Below are 13,120 nucleotides of genomic sequence, written 5' to 3' on the forward strand. Positions count from 1 at the left end.
CAGATTTAATCGCTCTATATATTCCCGGCAAGATCTTTTATGTTGATTATGAAAGCTAGAGCTATTGACCTGCTTTGCTCATTCTTAATATCTCGGCGCATTCAATTCCTGTCTAAAACTTTTAGTCAACCCCTACTAGTGCGTGTCACCTCTAGCAACGAGACAGACCAAAAGCAGAGTTTTGAGGAGAGGCACGCGACACTTAACAAAACTGCATTGCCTATCAACATACTTCCGATAAACCGGGCTTTCTAAATACATTTTATACGATAATAACACCCTGCAATGGCCTCAAAGATGTATCCCATATATTTATAATGGGTAACTGAATACAATATTTTTGATGGGTTTTTTTTTCTGCAACTAGCTTGGTGGATCCTGCCTAGCCTCACAGTATGCGATAAATAAATCAATTAACAATAATTTAGTAGTATGAATAGAAAGACTACTTACGTAAATTTAGCGCTCGGAGTTTGTGCGTCGCTTCATCATGCCGGACAAAACCAGGTGTGCGGTTTTGTAGAATTCTATTACTTTCTTTATGCTTTTGCCGCCATCACCGCGCAGCCATTGGTCGAAAATGACCGGGCCGCGCCCATTTTCTCTGTCAATCACGCGACGTGGGGAACCTGCAAATACCAGAAACGTTAAATTGACGTTGACGCACGCTTTATGCGGAGCATAAGGCACACATTTTTGGCACGGCCAGAGACAGGGTCGTTTCCAAAGGAATAAAAAATGCCTGCCCCGCTCATCGCTATGGCCGTGGCTCTTGGCCGTCGCCGACGTGAACACGGAGAGCCGGAAGACACGTTTGACATGCCGGATGACCATTTTCGACGGAATTTTCGCCTCTAGAAGAAAACGGTGCGGTTTTTGTGCTAGGAACTGGCGGGGGAACTAGAAGCGGAGCGAGCGACGGGACTGTCGCTGGAGCGGAAGGTGTTGTGGGCGTTGCGCTTCTTTGCCGCCGGGAGCCGCCAAGCGTCCGTTGGGAGCGAGGAGACGATCAGCGTGCCGCAGCCGACGGTCAGCGAGTGCGTGCAACGGCTGGCAGAGGCTGTCGTGAGCGCAGGGGCCCGCAACAAGTGAGTCCATTTTCCGAACACGGCCGAGGAGCAGGCAGCCGTGAATGAGGGCTTCCTTCGGCGCGGTGCTATCCACGGCGTCATCGGATGCGTCGACGGCAGCCTCATAGCTGTTGTCGCACCCAAGGGTGACCGCAAGGCTGCATTCGTGTGCCTCAAGGGATACTACGCCCTCAACTGCATGTTCGTAAGTAAACCTCACGTTTTCTGGTGCCGATCCTTTTTCACAGTTATGCTGCTCTTGTCAACGGGCACTTTCTCTATTTACGTTTTACCTCAGATCTGGCCGTGGACCTGGCCGCGGACCCTCTGCGACCGGGGTCAGACCACGACGCGTTCGTCTGGCGGACGACATGGCCGCGCCGGCGGTTTCAAGCGGGGCGCATCGCGAATCCCGTGGAATACCTCCTCGGTGAGACAAAGAATTTTTTTTTGGCGCTGTCACGCTTCAGTAGCGCAGAACGCCGTGTCCGCTTGAACCCAAACTTTTAACCAAATTACAAGCACATAAGCAAGTCGGGAGTAAAAGAAATGAAGACATTGACTGCTACCATTGGCAATTTTCGAAATTTTAAGATACAAGCACATTATGCGCCTGCGAGGAGCTGACAAAAGAAACACGTGCTAGTGTTCTACTGCACCCAGTGCCTGCCAGAGGTAGAAGGAATGAACACACGTTAGTGCTACTACTACTGCTGTCAATGATAGCACCAACAAGTGTTGATTTCTTCTGCTTGTGGCAGGCACCCAGTAGTGCACTTGTAAATTGGTTAACAGTTGTGCTGAATACGGACATGCTCAACTCATGCTTTTTACTTAGGACTCGCAACCTCTGAAGTCTACCTTTCTTGAATGATGATGTAGCTTTCCTCAGTTGCCAACTTGCCTCTCGTCAGTGGAGTACTCATTGTACTATTTCCATCTTCGTGCAGTTGACAGTGGCTACCCATTGGAGCCGTGGCTCTTGACCCCAGTTCGCGGCCATACTCCAGTGCAGACAGCCGAGGGGCAGTACAACACAGCGCATGCCGCCATGCGTTTCGTAGTGGAGAGGTGCATTGAGCTCTTAAAGAGCCGTTTCTGCTGTCTTCAGCGATATCGCAGCCTCCTCTACTAGCCGGAACGTGCGGCCGAAATTGTCGCGGCATGTGCTGTGTTGCGCAACCTTCGCCTTTCTGAGGGCGACATAGAGAATGGCGATGACAGCGAAGAGAACAGCAGCAGCAGTAGTAGTAGTGAGCTCGACGGTAACGTTGACCACATTCCACATGGTCTGCCCCGAAACACGGGGTTTAGAATGCATCATTTGAGGAGGTGGGCTGTTCGAGACACTGTTATTGGCATGTTTGGCACAACCGGTGCCCAGCACATCCGTTACCTGAGGAGTGTGCGACGGAAACAGCAGCGCCAGCATCGCTAGGTGCATGCACACAGTTGTGTAACAGGTGCTAAATAATTGCGTTGTACATTTTATGTTGTGAAATCGCAGATACAATTCCCATGCTCAGTTATAGTTGACGTCTACCTAATGCAAATGTTCATGATTTTTTAGAAATGTAATAGTTGTCTAGAGAAGGGTTATGTAAAACCTGCATTTATTGTAAGTGAAACAGTATCTTTAGTGGTAACATATAACATTGAAAACAAAAGTGCATTTTCAAAGTGTCTGCCATCATTTGCTGTCGTCATCTAGATGCCCTGCATGCGATGCATGTGGCCTGCAGCTCTGTAATTTTTATTCTTACTCGTATCGCTCAGAGTTCTCGTGTCTCCTTACGCATGATGGACAGAAGCGCCTGTCTCCTCGCTTTCTACTCGAGCAGAGAAGCTCACAAATGCCAAAATGTACAGTGTACGTCACACCTTCCACTTCATTCAACGTGCTGTTACACGCGCACCTTCTAGTTCCTCCACCATTTTGTCTCGCAACAACCGCTAAGTTCCTTTGTAGTGACTGAAATTCCGTCCAATTGGTCATCCGACATGTCAAACGCTATTGGTCCCTTGAAATGTGTGCACGCAGGAACAGTTGGTAGATTTCAACAATGTGCCCTCAATAGTAAATAGCAGAACTCAGTAACCGGAATGTTCCAGAGTAATATTTCTACAGTTCAAACTAACATTGCCAGTACGGTAGCGACATTCAAATAAAAGCACTACAGGAAAACTGCACCTTTCTGTCTTATTTCAGCCTTCAACGTATAGACCTTTTTTACAGTAACACTTGTTTATGTAGACATCACGTGCGACAGTCTCTACATTAAAGAAGTGCGGGAATCATAAATATTGCAGTAGTAGAGGCATATGCAAGATATCACAGACACGTTGCAATAAATATTGCTTCACGTTGTTCCTGCATCTAAAAGATTCACAGGTAACTGCGTCATAGAATACCACAGGTATTGTTTAAAAGAACTGTTGTGCACTGCACAAGTATCAGAAATAGCAACCGGCTTAAAGCTGTACCAGATCAGCATTGTATAGGTGCGTAAGTCATCCCGTACCAACAGAACAATATTTATCACAGCAAAATGTAGAAGTTCACTTTCACATGTTCTTTTCACTGCATGTGAAAGGAACGTACTGTCGTGGAGTTCGATACAGGAAAGCAAGCCATAACATCTAACTTTCATATTCAGTAAAAGAAACTGCATAAATATTGCACACAAACTGCACCGCACGAGCAATGTATCAACCTGAAGGATCACTGAATGACAACACATCTGCTAATGAAAAACAAGAAAAGACGCCATTCTAGCCCGGTATGTCACAACATAATATATATATATATATATATATATATATATATATATATCATCAGCCTGGTTCCGCCCACTGCAGGGCAAAGCCCTCTCCCATGCTTCTCCAAGAACGCCCGTCGTGTACTAGTTATGGCCATGTCGTCCCTGTAAACTTCTTAATCTCATTCGCCCACCTAACTTTCTGCCGCCCCCTGCTACGCTTCCCTTCCCTTGGAATCCAGTCCGTAACCCTTAATGACCATCGGTTATCTTCCCTCCTCATTACATGTCCTGCCGATGCCCATTTCTTTTTCTTGATTTCGACTAAGATGTCATTAACTCGCGTTTGTTCCCCCAACCAATCTGCTCTTTTCTTATCCCTTAACGTTACACCCATCATTCTTCTTTCCATAGCTCGTTGCGTCGTCCTCAATTTAAGTAGAACCCTTTTCTTAAGCCTCCAGGTTTCTGCCCCGTAGGTGAGCACTGGTAAGACACAGCTTTGATACACTTTTCTCTTGAGGGATAATGACAACCTGCTGTTAATGTTCTGAGAATGCCTCCCAAATGCACCCCAGCCCATTCCTATTCTTATCGCTATTTCCGTCTCATGATCCCGAGACGCCGTCACTACTGTTTGGATCGCACCGCTGGTACGATCTGTTGGGAACTCGGCGCTGACGCCCGTGGTTGTACCTGGGTCGCAAGCCCCAAGGGTAGCGTTGGCCTGGCGGCCTGGGGTACAACTGGAAGCATCCGAAGGTCCCGGCAAAGCATCAGTCGACTGGTAACAACGAAACAACTTGTTTATTTTAACATCGCAAAGAGTTGGCGGTCAGGTTGACCGAAGTAGAGAGACGGGAGAGCACTTTACTCAACAGAAGAAATCGGAGCCCTCCTTTTGGCGTCCGGGGGCAGCTGTTTTTATACTCTCGCAGTTGAGGGCAAGAAGGAACCTCTCAAAAGACGAGCACGTGAATGTACAATGGGCTAATGGTGACGCACACTGTCGTAGCGCTGCCGTAGCACCATGTCGAGCACGATCTCGTAGCACCCTGTCGTAGCGCTGCCGTAGCACCATGTCGAGCACGATCTCGTAGCACCCTGTTGTAGCGCTGCCGGTCGGGCACAATGACGGTAATGAGAGGATGATCCCTGCTTTCGCATCGCCTGGTTCGGGCACAATGACTGGAATGAGAGGGTGATCCTTTGCGGTCGCATCGCCGCAGTCGCGCCTGGAAACACCTGCCGATGAGTGTTGCGGCGACGACGATCGGGCCAAAATGTCTGCCGCCCCGCCGCAGTCGCGCCGGCAAAACCACGTGTCGCAGGCGAAACGCAACAGACCGCCCCGCCGGGGGAAGGAGATCCCGATGGACAGGGGACTGCATCCGCTGTCCGGAGGGATGTCGCTCGATGATGCTCATAACCGAAGTCGGGCGTCCCTCGACGTTTCTTGAGCGCAGCGCACAGAGAAGGCCTCGTTCTCTCGTTCAGGTTCGCACGGGACACTGCAAAGTGACTTCGGGAGAGTTCACATTTTTGTTCTCGTTCCCGGCAAGCGTTAGAACTACGCTGAAACTCAACCGCTCAGTCAGCAAGCACGGCACAACCCTCACTAAGCCCTGCCAGGCTCTTTCCCCTTTTTATACCACTGCCTAGTTCCTTACAGTAGTCTAGCATCACTCAGAACGCGTCCACAAATTGAAAAATTGCACTAGAAAGCATATCATCACTTTGAAACACTAAACAAAAGCAATATGTTAAAAAAAATCCTGCCTCAGGAAGAAAAACATCAGTAACAAACAATTTTGAGGCTGATTCCTACGTTAGGGGCTTCGACTTAAGCCATCGGCGTTACCGTTGAGACTCCCCTTTTTGTAACGCACCTCAAAGGAATATTGTTGTAAAGCGAGGCTCCAGCGCAGGAGGCGGCCATTTTTGGGAGAGATGGTCTGCAGCCATTGGAGAGGGCAGTGATCCGTCTCAATGATAAACCTCGAGCCGGCTAGATAGCATGACAATTTCTGAACGGCCCACACGAGACATGCACACTCTTTCTCGGTGGCGCTATACGCCTGCTCACGACTGGTCAGCTTACGACTAGCATACAGGACGGGGTGTTCTACTTCTCCCTTTTCCCGTTGGCACAGTACAACGCCCATGCCTCGCTCACTAGCATCGCACTGAACAATGAACCCTTTTGTATAGTCTGGCGATCGTAGCACAGGCTGGCTTGTTAGGGCACTCTTTAGGGCGCTAAAAGCTCTTTCCTTTGTCTCGTCCCAGACGACTGTTTGAGGCTCTGTCTTTCTTAGAGCATCCGTCAGGGGAGCCGCGATATCAGAGTACCTAGGGATGTACCTCTGATAGTAGCCGGCGACACCTAAGAACGACCGAATATCGGTCTTTGTGCGCGGTTGCGGAAAGTCTCGCACAGCGGCCACTTTTATTTCAGAGGGGCGGCGACGACCCTGACCAATCACGTGACCGAGGTAGACAACCTCGGCCTGTGCTAACTGGCACTTAGGAGCCTTTACTGTCAAGCCCGCTTCGCGCAGGCGGGTTAGCACTGCCCGCAAGTGTGCCATATGCTCAGACCAGGATGCGGAGAATATCGCTACGTCGTCTAGATACGGTAAAGCGAATTCTTGCTGTCCCCGCAACACTTTATCCATGAGGCTTGAAAAACAGTATGGCGCGTTCTTCAAACCAAAACTCAACACTTTAGGACGGAATGTTCCCATTGGTGAAATGAACGCCGCATACCTACTAGCCTCTTCTGTAAGTGGAACCTGCCAATAACCCCTGACAGGATCTAGGGTGGAAATAAACTGAGCGCTACTAACTTTCTCAAGGCGCTCCTCGATGTTAGGGATCGGATAAATTTGATCCTTAGTGATGAAATTAAGCCTGCGGTAGTCGACGCAAGGACGAGGTTCCTTGCCCGGTACCTCAACTAAAATCAAAGGGGAGGTATAATCACTCTCACCTGCCTCAATAACACCGAGCTGTAGCATTTTCTTTACCTCAGCCTCCATAATATCGCTCTGGCGGGGTGACACCCGATACGCCTTGGATCGTACTGGCTCTGTGGAGGTAAGTTCTATATCATGAGTAAGTACAGAAGTCCTACCAGGCCTCTCAGAGAACAGACCTTGAAACTCTTGTAATAGCTGGTGTAGTTCGGTTTTCTGCTCGGGCGACAGCGGTGCTTTACTGATAAGGTCACTAATGACTTGACCGGTGTCTTCCCTGTTCGTCACTGAGCCTAGTCCCGGAAGCTCGACCGGAAGCTCTTCAGGAACGTTTACCATCATGCACACCACTGCTTCCCTTTGTCTATAAGGTTTGAGCAGATTACAGTGGTAAACTTGCTGTGCTTTCCGCTTTCCTGGCAGACTTACCACGTAGTTAACGTCCGACAGTTTCTGAACAATTCGTGCTGGGCCCTCCCACTGCACGTCTAGTTTGTTGTTTAGCGATGTGCGCAATATCATGACCTCATCGCCAACCTCAAAACGACGGGCCCTGGCTGTCCGATCATAATAAACCTTGGCCCTCTGCTGGGCCTTTGTCATTGCTTCACCTGACAACTCCTGTGCCCTTCTTAAGCGTTCGAGGAGCTTAAGCACGTACTCCACCACGACTGGGTCGTCGCCCCTGCCTTCCCATGATTCTCGAAGCATGCGAAGCGGAGATCGAAGCGAGCGACCGTACACCAGCTCAGCTGGCGAAAACCCCGTAGCTGCATGCGGCGCGGTCCTTAAAGCAAACATCACCCCAGGCAGACACAGCTCCCAGTCAGTTCGATGTTCAAAACACAAGGCTCTCAACACGCGCTTCATGACGGAGTGGAGCTTCTCAACGGAATTCGACTGTGGGTGGTACACTGAGCTGTGTAGCAGCTTTACCCCACACCTTTCGAGAAAAGTTGTCGTCAAAGCGCTAGTAAACACTGTGCCCTGATCTGATTGGATTTCCGCAGGGAAACCAACTCGCGCAAATATGGACAGTAGTGCATTAACTATCTCAACTGAGCTGAGTTCTTTAAGCGGCACTGCTTCAGGGAACTTTGTCGCTGGGCAGATCACAGTCAAAATGTGTCTGTACCCCGTGGCTGTTACCGGCAGAGGTCCCACTGTATCAATAACGAGCCGTCTAAAAGGCTCCGTAATGATAGGTACCAATTTCAACGGCGCCCTCGATTTGTCCCCTGGTTTGCCCACCCGCTGACAAGTGTCACATGTCCTCACGAAATGGTCTGCGTCCCGAAAACACCCTGGCCAATAGTACTCTTGCAAGAGACGGTCCTTAGTTTTCTTAACTCCAAGGTGTCCGGACCACGAACCCCCGTGTGACAAGCGCAACAGATCCTGACGATAGCATTGAGGCACGATCAGCTGATCGAACTCCACTCCTCTGCGGTCTAGATACTTCCGGTACAGGACTCCACCTCTTTCCACAAAACGCGCAGTTTTCCTGGCGATACCTTCTTTGACATTGCAGCGCACGTTTTCCAGGCTGCCATCCTTTTTTTGCTCGGCTATCAAAGCCGACCGGCTCACTTTTAGCAACCTATCAAGTCCGTCTGACGTAGGCGCGATGAGCAAATCAGTAGATAGCTCTTCTAACTTTCCCGCGTCGGGCGTTTCCTCTCCAGTATCTGGCGCCTTTAACGTTACAGACTCAAGTTTATTCAGTTCGGGCGTGCTCGGAATATCAGCTTGCTGCGCCTCTGACCCTTTTTCGTTGTTTGATAACGTCGGCCCCGCAACTACCGCCTTTGCAGCGAGCTCCCGAACCTTCGATCTGGTTAAGGCCTGAACACTAGCTTCACCCAACAAAAGCCCCTTCTCGCGCAGGAGGTGATCGGACCTGTTTGAAAATAGGTACGTGTACTGGGGGGGCAGCATAGATGACACTGCCGCCTCCGTCTCAAGCGCTCCGAAAGGTCCTTCAATAAGCACTTTTGCTACCGGCAGACACACGCTATGAGCTTCCACGGCTTGCTTGATCCATGCGCACTCGCCCGTGAACATATGGGGTTCTACGTAAGACGGGTGAACTACATCCATCGTAGCTGCGGAATCGCGAAGCACTCGGCACTCTTTCCCGTTCACGAGGAGGTCTCGCATGTAAGGCTCGAGAAGCTTCATGTTCTCGTCAGTGCTGCCTATTGAAAAAAACACAACTTTTGGTGTTGTTTCCGGACACTGCGCCGAAAAGTGACCCGGCTTCTGGCACGTATAACAAACGCGCGCTTGCCTCATCTCGAACCGCTTTCTGCGTTCGGCTTCGGCTGCCGCCGTCTCCTTAGGTTCGGTCGCACTGCTTCCACTCGCATCCGCACTACGCGTGTTCCCCTTTGCTCTCATGGGTGTGAACTTCGGCCTCTCAAACTTCGAGCCAAATTCACCCTTTTGACCGTCCTTAGCTCCGCGAGCCCGACGCGTCACAAACTCCTCGGCTAGCTCAGCGGCTTTAGCCACCGTACAAACGTCTGGCCTATCCAAGACCCAGTATCGCACGTTCTCCGGTAACCGACTATAAAACTGTTCTAGCCCGAAGCACTGCAGAACTTTATCGTGGTCACCAAACGCTTTCTCTTCTTTGAGCCACTCCTGCATGTTCGACATAAGCCTATACGCAAACTCTGTATATGACTCACTTTTGCCTTTCTCATTTTCCCGAAACTTCCGACGGAACGCCTCCGCAGACAGCCGGTACTTTTTTAGAAGACTCGATTTCACTGTGTCGAAATCCTCTGCCTCCTCTCTATCCAAGCGAGCGACTACGTCGGCCGCCTCGCCGGGTAACAAAGTGAGCAAGCGCTGTGGCCACGTTTCCCGAGAGAACCCCTGCTTCTCGCACGTTCGCTCAAAGTTAACCAGGAACAAACCAATGTCCTCTCCAAGCTTAAACGGCCGCATCAGGTCAGTCATTTTGAACAATACGCGTTCTCCTGCACCGTGTGCCTGACTTCCATTACGAGCGCGTTCCATCTCTACCTCGAGACGCTTCATTTCCAAAGCGTGTTCGCGCTCTTCTTTTTTCTCTTGTTGCTCTCGCTCTTTCTGTTCTTTACGTTCACGCTCCTGTCTCTCTTTTTGCTCTTTAAGTTCGCGCTCCTGTTTCTCTTTTTGCTCTTTAAGTTCGCGCTCCTGTCTTTTTGACCTCTCCTCAATAGTCTCAAGGCATTCCGACAGCTCGTCATCCTCAGCCTCTAACTCAAGAATAGCCTTTAGCAGTTCAGGTTTTCTTAGTTTGTCTGAGACATCCAGACCCAACTCTCTTGCAAGCTCCAACAATTTCGGTTTGCGCAACGACTTCAAATCCATGGCTGCTCTGAATGCTGCTTTCTCTACTGCTTACTATTGTCTTGCCGCAAACTAACCCGGCAGCAACGACAACCACAAATACCAGCTCTGTTTCTAACACTAACAAAAGCCTGGCAAAGCTCAGAAGAAGAAAGTCCCGCACTCACCAAACCTCGCAGGCAGGAATTCCGCGCAGTCGTTCCGCTGCAGGCAACCAGTCGTCACACAGGGCTCGTTGCACTGCTCCCGGATCGTCGTTGAGCTGCTCAGCATACAGTCAACTGCATCTCTTTGCTGCTGGCCTCCGTTGTCGCGATCTCACCGCTGGCAGACAGTTGTTTGAAGTCGGAGGCGATCTCACCGCTGCCAACCAGATGTTTTGATCGCGCCGCTGGTACGATCTGTTGGGAACTCGGCGCTGACGCCCGTGGTTGTACCTGGGTCGCAAGCCCCAAGGGTAGCGTTGGCCTGGCGGCCTGGGGTACAACTGGAAGCATCCGAAGGTCCCGGCAAAGCATGAGTCGACTGGTAACAACGAAACAACTTGTTTATTTTAACATCGCAAAGAGTTGGCGGTCAGGTTGACCGAAGTAGAGAGACGGGAGAGCACTTTACTCAACAGAAGAAATCGGAGCCCTCCTTTTGGCGTCCGGGGGCAGCTGTTTTTATACTCTCGCAGTTGAGGGCAAGAAGGAACCCCTCAAAAGACGAGCACGTGAATGTACAATGGGCTAATGGTGACGCACACTGTCGTAGCGCTGCCGTAGCACCATGTCGAGCACGATCTCGTAGCACCCTGTCGTAGCGCTGCCGTAGCACCATGTCGAGCACGATCTCGTAGCACCCTGTTGTAGCGCTGCCGGTCGGGCACAATGACGGTAATGAGAGGATGATCCCTGCTTTCGCATCGCCTGGTTCGGGCACAATGACTGGAATGAGAGGGTGATCCTTTGCGGTCGCATCGCCGCAGTCGCGCCTGGAAACACCTGCCGATGAGTGTTGCGGCGACGACGATCGGGCCAAAATGTCTGCCGCCCCGCCGCAGTCGCGCCGGCAAAACCACGTGTCGCAGGCGAAACGCAACACTACCTGCCCTAAGTAGATGTATTCCTTTACCACTTCCAGTGCCTCGCTACGTGTCGTAAATTACTCTGCTCTTCCAAAACTGCTAAACATTACTATAGTTTTCTGCAGATAATTTTAGACCCACTCTTCTGCTTTGCCTCCCCAGGTCAGTGAGCATGCATTGCAATTGGTCCGCTGAGTTACTAAGCAAGGCAATATCATTAGCGAATCGGAAGTTACTAAGGTATTCTCTATTAACATTTATCCCCAATTCTTCCCAATCCAGGTCTCTGAATACCTCCTGTAAAGACGCTGTGAATAGCATTGGAGAGATCGTATCTCCCTGCCTGACGCCTTTCTTTATTGGGATTTTGTTGCTTTCTTTATGGAGGACTAAGGTGGCTGTGGAGCCGCTATAGATATCTTCCAGTATCTTTAAATATGGCTCATCTACACCCTGATTCCGTAATGCCTCCATGACTGCTGAGGTTTCGACAGAATCAAACGCTTTCTCGTAATCAATGAAAGCTATATATAAGGGTTGGTTATATTCCGCACATTTCTCTATCATCTGATTGATAGTGTGAATATGGTCTATTGTTGAGTAGCCTTTACGGAATCCTGCCTGGTTCTTTGCTTGACAGGAGTCTAACGTGTTCCTGATTCTATTGTCGATTACCTTCGTAAATAGTTTGTAGGCAACTGACAGTAAGCTGATCGGTCTATAATTCTTCCAAGTCTTTGGCGTCCCCTTTCTTATCGATTAGGATTATCTTAGCGTTCTTCCAAGATTCCGGTATGCTCGAGGTGATGAGGCATTGCGTATACAGGGTGGCCAGTTTCTCTAGAAGAATCTGCCCACCATCATTCAACAAATCTGATGTTAACTGATCCTCCCCAGCTGCCTTCCCCCTTTGTATAGCTCCCAAGGTTTACTTTACTTCTTCCGCCGTTAGCTGTGGGATTTCGAATTCATCTAGACTATTCTCTCTTCCATTATCGGCGTGGGTGCCACTATCGGCGTGAGTGCCATATTCCCCCACTGCCTTGTCTGCAGCCTGCTTCTTGCCTACCTTGGCATCAGTATAGCGTATTTTGTTTTCACTCTACGCATCGCCGATTTCATAGAAGCTTTCGACTTCCTGGTCATCATGACTGGATGTAGGGGCGTAGACCTGTACAACCTTCATTTTGTATCTCTTAATAATCTCTTTTGTATCTCTTATTAAGTTTCACAGCAAGACCTGCCACCCTTTCGTTAATGCTATAAAGTTCCGGTATGTTATCAGCTACATTCTTATTAATCAGGAATCCGACTCCTAGTTCCCGTCTCTCCGCTAAGCCCCGGTAGCACAGGACGTGGCCGCTTTTTAGCAGTCTATATGCGTCTTTTGGTCTCCTAACTTCACTGAGCCCTAATATATCCCATTTACTGCCCTCTAATTCCTCCGATAGCACTGCTAGACTCGCCTCACTAGATAACGTTCTAGCGTTAAAGGTTGCCAAGTTCATATTCCAATGGCGGCCTGTCCGGAGCCAGGGATTCTTAGCACCCTCTGCTGCGTCGCAGGTCTGACCGACGCCGTGGTCAGTTGCTTCGCAGCTGATGGGGACTGAGGGCCGGGGTTTGATTGTTGTGTTCATATAGGAGGTTGTGGCCAAGTACTGCACCAGGGTGGCCAATCCTGCTCTGGTGAGGGAGTGCGTTACCGGTTCTGGTCACCGGGATCAGGCCACACTCCAGGCCTGTTTATGCAATTTTATCAACACGCATATTTTTTTAAAATCCGGTGGGAAATTGCGCGGCACCGGGATTCGAACCACCGACCTCTTGCACGCGAGGCGGGTATTCTACCTCTACGCCACCGCTGCACCCAGACAGGATTATATTGTAGAACATTTAAAG

The 13,120-nt window shown here is 49.9% G+C and overlaps 1 protein-coding gene and 1 long non-coding RNA gene across 2 annotated transcripts in view; one reads left to right on the top strand and one right to left on the bottom strand.

Moving 5' to 3' along the window:
• LOC142576740 (TWiK family of potassium channels protein 7-like) overlaps nt 1–13,120 on the top strand; it is a 377,792-nt gene that overhangs the window by 156,790 nt on the left and 207,882 nt on the right. The window lies entirely within an intron of this gene.
• Nucleotides 1–13,120, bottom strand: part of LOC142576741 (uncharacterized) — a 62,205-nt gene that overhangs the window by 27,566 nt on the left and 21,519 nt on the right. The window contains exon 5 of the long non-coding RNA XR_012826951.1: nt 454–629. This is a non-coding gene — a long non-coding RNA (uncharacterized LOC142576741). The remainder of the gene's footprint in view (nt 1–453; nt 630–13,120) is intronic.

This window comes from Dermacentor variabilis, chromosome 3, assembly GCF_050947875.1.
Source record: "Dermacentor variabilis isolate Ectoservices chromosome 3, ASM5094787v1, whole genome shotgun sequence".
NCBI lineage: Eukaryota > Metazoa > Arthropoda > Arachnida > Ixodida > Ixodidae > Dermacentor > Dermacentor variabilis.